Below are 10,536 nucleotides of genomic sequence, written 5' to 3'. Positions count from 1 at the left end.
AAGGTTATAAACTGCTTCTTTGAATTTTGAAAATTATTTAACTTGTCTGCTTTATGGTTTGGAAAGGCCTGGGGACAAATGGAATTTAAAATACCCCTAACTGTTCTGGAAAGAGTCAAACCCTATCTGTGCCTAGTACATAATTAAAATAACTTACCACATTTTACATTGAAATTAAAAATTGCTAAGTGTTACTACTATAACAAGTAATTGAGACTACTGAACATAAATTTATATGCAAGATGTTTAAGGAAGGTAAAATGTATTTTTAGTACAAGATTATAAGAAGGCATGGGAAAGTAAATTTTTGCCTAGTTCAGAGGGTTAAATGATTATTTTAAACAGGATAAAGATAAAGTTGAAGGTTGTTGTGAAAGGTTTGTAAAAATTAATTCTGTAAATGAAATTTTGTATGTGAAAATATTGACTAAATTCAAGAGTATTATATGGTTTTTCCATACATTAAGCATTAAAATAAAAGAATAAAACAAGATTCTTAGGGCAATTATCTGCTCTTTAACAAAAATTTGTATAGGTTATAAAAGGTTTACAAGAATCTCATCTTATGATCAAACTGGTTAAGACTGGATAAAATTATCTATAAAGTTTCATTAGAAAATGGGGCTGACATAAATAGTAGACTAAAGAAAGGGTGAAATTTGGCTTTCTCTCATGAAAGAGAAATCTTTGAAAAGATTTTCATGTAATAGTAAAGGATAGTGAAAAATTTTTGTTTGCTTGTGAATCAACTACTAAAAAAGGAAAAGACAGGAGACAGATTGTTTGGAAAGCTAAGTCTTTCCTTTTAATAAATAAAGGTTTTTACCTTTAAATTTTTTGAGTTATTATTTTTGCTGTAATGACTTATAGAAATCTGGAATTCTATTTCATAATATCATGTGTTTTAAGCTTCTAACATATTTAACAGACTTCCCAAAATCAAACTTGAGTTTCAAGGTTGTCTTCTCTGACCCTTAACTTTGGGTTGACACAGAGGGCCCCTGGATCATCTAAAAGAAAGGTAAACAGCATTATTTGACATATTTAGTTATGTGGAATTACCAAAATAAAAATGTTTAATCTTTTTCAGGTCATAGTTTAGTGAAAGATATTAATATATGTTCCAAAATTGTATGGGCTTTCTAAAGCATTTTAATGTTTGAGTATATGCTATCAATAATAATAATAAAAGTTATTAAGGTATTGTAAATAACAGAAATAACCAAATTTCTGTGTCAATCGTGTTTTGACTGTGACTAGCTGAAGACATTTTGTCATCATGGACAATTGTCTTGTTTTGATCCTTTTCAAAAGATGGTTTGTATTCAGATATAAGAATTTGAGAGGTGCTCTCAAATACAGGTTTCTAACAACTTTGGAGATTGTGACATTGGAATAGAGGAAAAACATACAGGATTCATCAAGAACTGAAATGTTCATGAATATCAGGCAGAACAAGAGTTAATGGAATGGACAGAACTAATAGAAAACTGAAGTAATCCTTTTTTTACTTTTTGCTTAAAACATTGCTGATCCTTGTCTTGTTTTTCATAGTCAAGGAAACTTTTCTTTTGAGCTATCTACAGCTTTTAACAATTAAGTAAAGTATACTCCTGTGAACAAAATTTGGAGCATATTTGTTTCTCTCTGCCTGGTTTCTCTGGAACTTGGAAACCATTTGTGAGTATTCTTAACTTACGGCAATATAGTTATTTGTAATAGTGCAATAAGAACCCATTTTCTTTTGCAACAGGACATAATTGGAGAAACTGGTTTTTCTTTTTTTTTTCTTCTTCTTTTTACCAAGGCTTTGACTGGAAGCATGTGCTTCCCTTTAAGGAATAAAGCTTGACTTGCAGAGCCAATAAAATCCCTTTGGAAAACTGGCCTCATATCTTGTCTACACAGTTCCTGTGCAGGGTTTCTAATCTATGGTGAGTAAAGAATGTCACTTTCTAACAGGTCCAGGAGCGCCATGTGATCTTGGAACCTCAAGGAGAGAGGAATTTACCAAACTCATAAGTATTTGAGGATAAAAACCCATGGCTGGATTTGGCTTTAAAAAGTCTTACCTGAGATTCCTTGTGGAACAGAGTCCATCAAAGCCAATTTAAAAAGCCTCTGTGAAAATAATAATTTGGCTGCACTTTATGCAAATAATCAGGCCAAAGGTAAAACTGACATTTATTTTGCAAACAACTCAGTTCTATCATGATTTGTTTTTAACATAAATGACAATCGAAGAGAGACAATTTATGTTTCAAAACTTATTATATTCTTGTAATTAAATTCTAGTTTCATTACTTGTTTTTAAGTTTTTGCCTGCATTTTAGACTAACCCTGCTTATTCCTGTGAACCAACTAGTGATCTTTGGCTGCAGCTCAGAAGAAACAAAAAGGATAGGAAATGTAAACATCTGAATCAGTATTCTATCTTTGAGCAATTAACCTGCAAATCCTGCCAGGTAATGGTAGGAAATAAGGTACCCATACCTGGAAATTTCCTTGTTTGAGAAAATAGGTAGAAAGAAACTAACCAAGGCCAAGCCCCATGCAAACAAATCTTAGTAGGCATAACTGTAGCCACCAGTTATCTGGGTATGCGGACAACCTCAGGATTTTTAAGCTGTCTTTACCCCCTCGTTTTGTTTTCATACGTGTCTTTTAATAACCTGCTTTGTCGCTCGCCTTAAGGCCATCAAACACCAAACAATCATGCAACTGGAGCCTTAGATGATTACGTCCCTTTACCAGAAACACTTAGATAGCTTCTGAGAGAGATCTAACTGCCACTTTCGCCAAACAGCACCCCCTGTTAGCAAGAAGCAGTTAAAATATTGATTATTGTTTCTATTCCCTTTTTTTTTTTAATTTTACTTTAAGTTCTGGGATACATGTGCTAAATGTGCAGGTTTGTTATATAGGTATACATGTGCCATGGTGGTTTGCTGCACCCATCAAACCGTCATCTAGGTTTTAAGCCATGAATGCATTAGGCATTTGTCCTAATGCTTTCCCTACCCCTGTCCCCAACCCCGACACACCTGGTGTGTGATGTTTCCCAAAGGAGCTAATACAGCACTAGGTCTCAACCAAGGCCTATTATAATCATTACCTTATTATTGCCTATGCTTGCTCAAGGCCCTAGGGCTCTGTGATCAGTGGATGGCAAAGCCATCCAGGCTTGTGTCCTTCCCTTCAGGATGGTGTGTTCCCCCAGGTCTCAGGCAGGTCCAGAGGTGCCATCTGGGTGCCATCTGGGACTAGAGTCAGCAACTTTAGAAGTTTATTTAGTGCTCTGTTGTACTGTGGCTGAGCTGGCACCCAAACTACAACATATAATTCTCCCCACTCTTCCCTCCCCTTTCCAAAGGCAGAGGAGTCTCATTCCATGGCCACCACCACCACAGACACACTGGAAGTGCTGCCAGACTACCACCTATGTTCCTTGTGGCTCTTTGGTCAGCTTGTGGCGAATGATACCTCACCTAGGACTCACCCTTCAGGGTAGTGGCCTCCCAGAGTACGTCCAGAAATGCCATCCAAGTCCTAGGTCCTAGAATTGGGGGCTCAAAGTGTCCATGTGATGCTCTACCCATTTATGACCTAGCTGGGACCTAAGGTGAAAGACAGGGTCCCCTTTATTTTTCCCTTCACTTTTCTCAAGGAGGAGTCTTGTCTCATGGCCACTACAACTCAGAATGTGCTGAGTTTCACCTGAAGCCAGCTAGTCTCAGAGTCTCACCCAAGACCCATGATGTACTACCTGGATATTGTTGCTGATTATTCCAGGCCCAAGGGCTCTTCAGTTAGCAAGTGATGAATCCTGCCAGAGGTAGGTCCTTCTGTTCAAGGCAGTAGGCCCCTTTCTGGTGCAGGGTATGTGTAGAAGTGTCTGAGAGCTAGGACCTGGAAAGTGTGTCTCACGACTCTGACCAATGACCTATCCTGCCTGTGGCTGAGCTGGTATCCAATGTGCAAAACAAAGTCCTCCCCCCTTTTACCTCTCCTCTCTTCAAACAGAAGGAAAGGATCTTTTTTGAGCCATACGTTGTGCAGACTGAGGTTAGGAAAGGGATGATGCCAGCACTCCCTTAGCCACTGTGGCTGGTGTCTCAGTTGGTCCTACCTCTCCCCTACCCAGTACATGGGCACTGGGACTAGTTCAGCAGCAGGACTTACCTAGCAGTTCCAGGCTTTGTGGCCTAGATTGCTATTCAAGTTAATTTAGGGCCCCAGAGCACGTTAGGTCATGATGGAGAGGCTGTGGGAACTCAAGTTCTGACCACTGGGATCAATGATTCCTCTCTGGCTAGGGCTTGTTTAAATGCTCACTCCATAGGTGGATGTCAGCTGAGTTTGAACCAATTTTGCTTTCTGCTACAACAGGGTAGAACTGAGTTCAATGTCTCACGAATGCTGTGCTCTCCTTCTCCCCAACATAGAATCACTCTGTGCATTATGCTGTCACTGCTGGTATGGGGAAAAGGTGGCTTTGGTGATTCAGTACTGCTTTTCCTACCTCCTCTTTGGTACCTCTTTCAGTGTTACAAAGTTAAAACCAGGTACTGTGAGTGCTCACCTGCATTTTGATTCTCATGAAGGTACTTTTTTTTTTTTTGGTGTGTAGATAGTTGTGAAATTGGAGTCCTCCTTGTGGGCATGATTGATGAAGCCTTCTATTTTGACATCACACCCCATGCTACCTCTTGATCTGACTTCTAATCCTGATTACAGCCTGAGGTGTCCACTGTTCAATTTTCTGGGCATGAGAGGCAGCAAGCAATGCAGTGACTTTTTGTATCCATAGCTAAAGTGACAGTCTCAAAGGAGTAGTTTCCATGATGGATCAGTTCTATATTTCTGGGGATTATTTCAGGAGGACCAGTCTAGAACCTGATCCTTAAGCCCCTCCAATGATTTTGAAAATATCTAATTCTCTGAATTAAGTCTCTTCCTGCTTAAAATTCTCAAAGTAGTTTTTACTTTCTGAACTAAAGAATGGAATCCATAGAAAGACATGAGAGATATTGCCTGGGAAAGGCCAACTGACCCATCATGAAGAAACCTCATGTTGCCAAGTGGCATTTATCTTGGTGAATACACTGAGGTCCAGGTAAGACCCTTGGCTTGCCATCTTAAGACCCAACATACTAGAGTTGCTGGGGGTTAGCTGCTGAGTAATGTTAACAAAGCTATTGAAAAGAGAATTTATAAACCCAAATGCTGATTTAGTTATTTACAATGAGGAATGCGCTATGAAGAAGACTAGAACCATAATGGCCTGACCAGCACTTTTATTGATTGTGATCAAAACACGAGAACTCAAATTTTCAAAGGTGTCTCATTGAGTAGGTTATTAGTCTGTTTTCACAATGCTGATAAAGTCATACCTGAGACTATGAAGGAAAAAAGTTTAATTGGATTTACAGTTCCACATGGCTGAGAAGACCTCAGAATCATGGCAGGAGGTAAAAGCACTTCTTACATGGTGGTGGCAAGAGAAAATGAGGAGGAAGCAAAAGTGGAAACCCATTAGATCTCATGAGACTTATTCATTATCATGAGAATAGCATGGGAAAGACTGGCCCCCATTATTCAATGACCTCCCCCTAGGTCCCTCCCACAATGTGGGAATTCTGAGAGATACAATTAAAATTGAGATTTGGGTGGGGACCCAGTTTAATCATATCAGTAGGCAATGGAAGCAAAAGAAGAGCCACCATAGGAAAGAACTTGCCCCCTGGACCAGACTTACCAAGGGCCCTGGGCACCCTCTCCCCTGGACAGTGCTTGAATAAATTTTCCAAAATGGTGCCTCTGGCTCCCTCTTTTTTTGTGCTCTCAGGGCAGATCAATTTTCCTTCTGATCCTAAACATGGAGGTGCAGGCAGACAAGGGGGTAAATTGTAATGTGAACCCTGATTGCACCTGCCTATGTAATCTGCCAACAAGAGACACAATATGAAGAGTTTACTCCTCAAACAGGACTTCATCCTAATTTTTGTTTAACCCTAATTATCTTCAGATAAGTGTGCAACACCTGAGGTAAGGTCAGCTTTGGTCAGGAAGACTAAGCTTAATAAGGATAAACAAGAAATAAACTCTATGTCTTAAAGAAGAGGCTGTATTTAACAAAACATCTGACTATGCTATTTTTTTGACATGAAAGGGTAGCCCTCAGAGAATTTCCTAGATTGGTTGGCATTAGTCAAAGAAGATGAAATCATTCTTCACAAATAATAAAAGCAAAATTTTGAATGTCCAAGGGCAACTTTGGAGCACACAAGGTGAAGACAGCACCCCGCCCGCACCCCCACCCTGCCCCATGATTCCTCCCATCTTCCTCCCCTCACCAAAGACACAAGGAATAACCTAACGAAAAGAGAGAGGGTGTGTTGGAAAGAGGTCCTAGCAAGATGCACAAAACAGAGAAGAGAAGACAGATGAGAAGTCCTATATTCAATCTTGGGGAGTTTGTCAGGACTGTGACTTCTCTGCTAGCCAAGATCTTCAATACATCCCTACTCTTCATATCTCCCTGTATGAATGATGCTTGGGAAATTTTTTTTTTTTTTAAAAAGGACTGAGCTCCAGGTTTGGGTTTATGCAAGGTAGAGAAGAAAAGAGCTGAAAGAGGGAAGATATAGCAGAGAACAAGAATTCTGTGAAAGGAGAAAGTGGGGCCAAGTGATGATCAGGAGAAATGTTAATATAAGTCTCTAAGAATTCACAGCAATCACAGTGGAGGAAGGGTGCGGAGAGCTTGTCATATGCAGGGCAGAGTCATTTAATCCACTTTGAATTAAATCTTTTTAAGTTTAAATCTCAAAGGATAGGGTGATTGGGGTGGCCTGGAAAACTTGGGCCAGAATCAATGCAGTTAAGGGAGAAAAGGGGAGTTAAGTAGAAGGGAATGTAATGCAGAGCCTTGTGTCTTGCATGTAGAATGGATATTTCAACTTCTCAATATTCCTCTTGTCCACTTGAAGATTGTCAATACTTGACTTTCCAGAAGCCAGAGGAAAAGCTTTTCCTCTGGCATTTCTTAGACTCTTTTCATCCACCCTATGTCTGACTGGCCAATGTGGTTGCCTTCTAATTTCTAAAAGTATCTGCACATTCTTCTCACTGTACACAAGGTCACATCAATTCATGCTTCTCTGACTTAAAAGAAAGCACGGTACCTCCTCTTTGTTCTTTAATTCTTAAAAGAACTCTGTTGGAGAGCAGTAAAATTTCAGCCCAATAAATATGCTAATTGCAGGGTTTTGAATACTTGATGAAAGGCCCTTTCCTTTGAGAGGAGAATATCTTCTTCCAATTAGGAAAAATAAAAAAAGGCAAACAAACAGATTCTTAAGGTTAAGTCATATAGCTTCCTGCCTGGTACCCACATGAGAGCTTCTATGGACTCCTCATGTGAGTGAAGACCTGTGGTATAAATGATTTCTTGTTACAGAAGAGGACAAAGCAGAGCAGGAGTAATGGGAGTTGTCAGACAGCTGTGCGTGCTTTGGACAGTTCTATGAGGCTGCCAAATGCTTCCCCTGAAAGAGTGAAACAGAGTGCCTATGAGAAATCACGACACCAGGCTGTCTAAAACTTTAAAGTGCCTTAGTCAGAGCCAGAAATTCTTATTCATCAGAAAGGATTTTGTAGTGAAAGGAAAGTTTTGGACTAAGTCTTTTTAAACTTCTTGAATAGGGCCAGAGTGAAATTTATAGTAAATAAAGTTTAGTGACTCATAGCAGCATGTTCCACAATAGCCAGAAGTGGAAGGAACCAATGTGCCCATAACAGAAGCATGGCTGAGCAGAATATGGTCTATACAATGAGACATTATTCAATCCTAAAAAGAAAGAAAGTTCTAACACATGCTACAATGTGGATGAACCTTGAGGACATTACGCTAAGTGAAAGAAGTCAGTCACAAAAAAGGACAAACGCTGCATGACTCCATAGAGTGGTCAAATTCATATAGATAGAAAGTAGAATGATGGTTGCCAGCAGGTAGGGGGAGGAGGGAATAGAAAGTTTTTATTTAATGGGTACAGTGTATAAATTTGGAAAGATGAAAAAAGCTCCAGAGATAGATGATGGTGATGGTTGCACAACAATGTGAATGTACTTAATGTCACTGAACTGTCCACTTAAAGATGGTAAAAATGGTAAATTTTATGTCATATATATTTTCCTACAATGAAAAAAAGCTTAGTGGAAATAATAGTGTTATTTTATAAAAGTTTGCATTTTAAAAAATCACATTTTTGGGGGAAGCCCTCGTGAGAAAAGGATTCTGTTGTTTGAATCAACTAGGAAACCCTTCACGCAAACCACATTCATCACAGAAAAGTCTCCCAGAAGACCTGCATTGAAATTATCCAACATTGTTTGACCAGCATTTTATATGTATATTTGACTCTAGGACACTTCTTTCCAAAGATTTCTTTTTTTTTCTGTTTTACATATCCATATTTTGTTTACAATACATCTATGCATCTGGGAGTCTCTATGCTATTCTCATAAAATCTGAATTGTACAAATAAAAAGTTTAATTCCTGGCTGTTTTGAATGACTTGGGCCTGTATTACAAAATTCATCAGATACAATTATACTATCTTCACAACTACAGTCATCTGCATTGGATTTGACAATGTACAAAGTACTTCCATGTACATTATTTCATTTTATCTTCACCACAAACTTTGAAGTGTGAAGATATGATGATCCCCATTTTACTGCCTAGGAAAGAGAGACATCAAGAGGTTAACTGACTTGCTCACCGAGAAAGTGGAGGAGCACAGACTGTAACTCCAACAGTTTAACTCCATACTGCATATGCGTCAGGGTCTTAATCATGAGACTGTATGACCCTGCTGAGCTTGGGATTTACTTGCAACTGATAAGGTATTCTCTCTTCTACCTCAGGCCCCTTCCATCTTTTCAAAAAGTATCCTTCACTGTAAATAATCTTCCTGGAGACCTTAAAGGATCTGACCCCCAAATCTATGTAAAAAAATTGTTTTCTGGCCAGGCGTGCTGTCTAATGCCTGTAATCCCAGAACTTAGGGAGGCTGAGGCGGGTGGATCATGAGGTCAAGAGATCAAGACCATCCCGGCCAACATGGTGAAACCCCATCTCTACTAAAAATACAAAAATTAGCTGGGCATGGTGGCACGTGCCTGTAATCCCAGCTACTCGGGAGGCTGAGGCAGGAGAATCGCTTGAACCCGAGAGGGAGAGGTTGCAGTGAGCCGAGATTGCACCACTGTACTCCAGCCTGGTGACAGAGCAGGACACCATCTCAAAAAAATGTTTTATTCATTTTCTTTATATATATACATGTATATACATATATACATTATATATACATAATTGAACTTTAGGTTCTGGGGTACATGTGCAGAACATGCAGGATTGTTGCATAGGTACATACATGGCAATGCGGTTTGCTGCCTCCATCCCCTCCGTCACTTATATCTGGCATTTCTCCTCATGTTATCCCTCCACGACCTCCCTATCCCCGCTGTCCCTACCCTAGTCCCCCCAACAGACCCGAGTGTGTGATGCTGTCCTCCCTTGTCCATGTGTTCTTATTGTTCAACACCCATCTATGAGTGAGAACATGTGGTGTTTGATTTTCTGTTCTTGTGTCAGTTTACTGAGAATGATGGTTTCCAGATTCATCCATGTCCCTACAGAGGACACAAACTCATCATTTTTAATGGCTGCATAGTATTCCATGTTGTATATGTGCCACATTTTCCTTGTCCAGTCTATCATCAATGGGCATTTAGGTTGGTCCCACATCTTTGCTATTGTAAACAGTGCCTCAATGAACATACATGTGCATGTGTCTTTATAATAGAACTATTTATAAAAAAGTACAGGGCCGGGGGCGGTGGCTCACACATATAATCCCAGCACTCTGGGAGGCTGAGGCGGGTGGATCACAAGGTCAAGAGATCGAGACCATCCTGGTCAACATGGTGAAACTCTGTCTCTACTAAAAATACAAAAATTGGCTGGGCATGGTGGTGCCTGACTGCAGTCCCAGCTACTCAGGAGGCTGAGGCAGGAGAATTGCTGGAACCCAGGAGGTGGAGGTTGCGGTGAGCCGAGATTGCGCCATTGCACTCTAGCCTGGGTAACAAGAGCAAAACTCTGTTTTTTAAAAAAAATGTATATGGAATGCTTCACGAATTTGAGTGTCATCCTTGCACAGGGGCCATGCTAATCTTCTCTGTATTTTTCCAATTTTGGTATATGTGCTGCTGAAGTGAGTACCCAAAGCTTTCTTAAACACCCATCAGAACTGGTATTCTGCAAAATATGTTTGGAAAGCATCATTTTAAACCATCCTCCTATCTGTATAGTTAACTATGTCTAGAAAGTAATGGGAGGTTTTCTTCATGAACTTTGGAAGTACAGTTCTTTATAGAAATACCTCATAAACTTTGTGATGGCAATTACAGATTATTTTGTTGTGTTTTGTTTTTTCAATAAAGAGACCATAAGTAAAAACTCTCCAT

At 39.6% G+C, this 10,536-nt stretch overlaps 1 non-coding gene across 1 annotated transcript; it reads right to left on the bottom strand.

The window, feature by feature from the left end:
• Positions 1-10,184: 10,184 nt before the first annotated feature.
• Positions 10,185-10,291, bottom strand: LOC120362032 (U6 spliceosomal RNA). The gene has a single exon (XR_005578036.1). It is a non-coding gene; the product is annotated as a U6 spliceosomal RNA (small nuclear RNA).
• Between the last annotated feature and the right edge of the window lie 245 nt (positions 10,292-10,536).

This window comes from Saimiri boliviensis, chromosome 1 (genome assembly GCF_048565385.1).
Source record: "Saimiri boliviensis isolate mSaiBol1 chromosome 1, mSaiBol1.pri, whole genome shotgun sequence".
Taxonomy (NCBI): domain Eukaryota; kingdom Metazoa; phylum Chordata; class Mammalia; order Primates; family Cebidae; genus Saimiri; species Saimiri boliviensis.
This window is presented reverse-complemented; position numbering and strand designations above follow the sequence as displayed.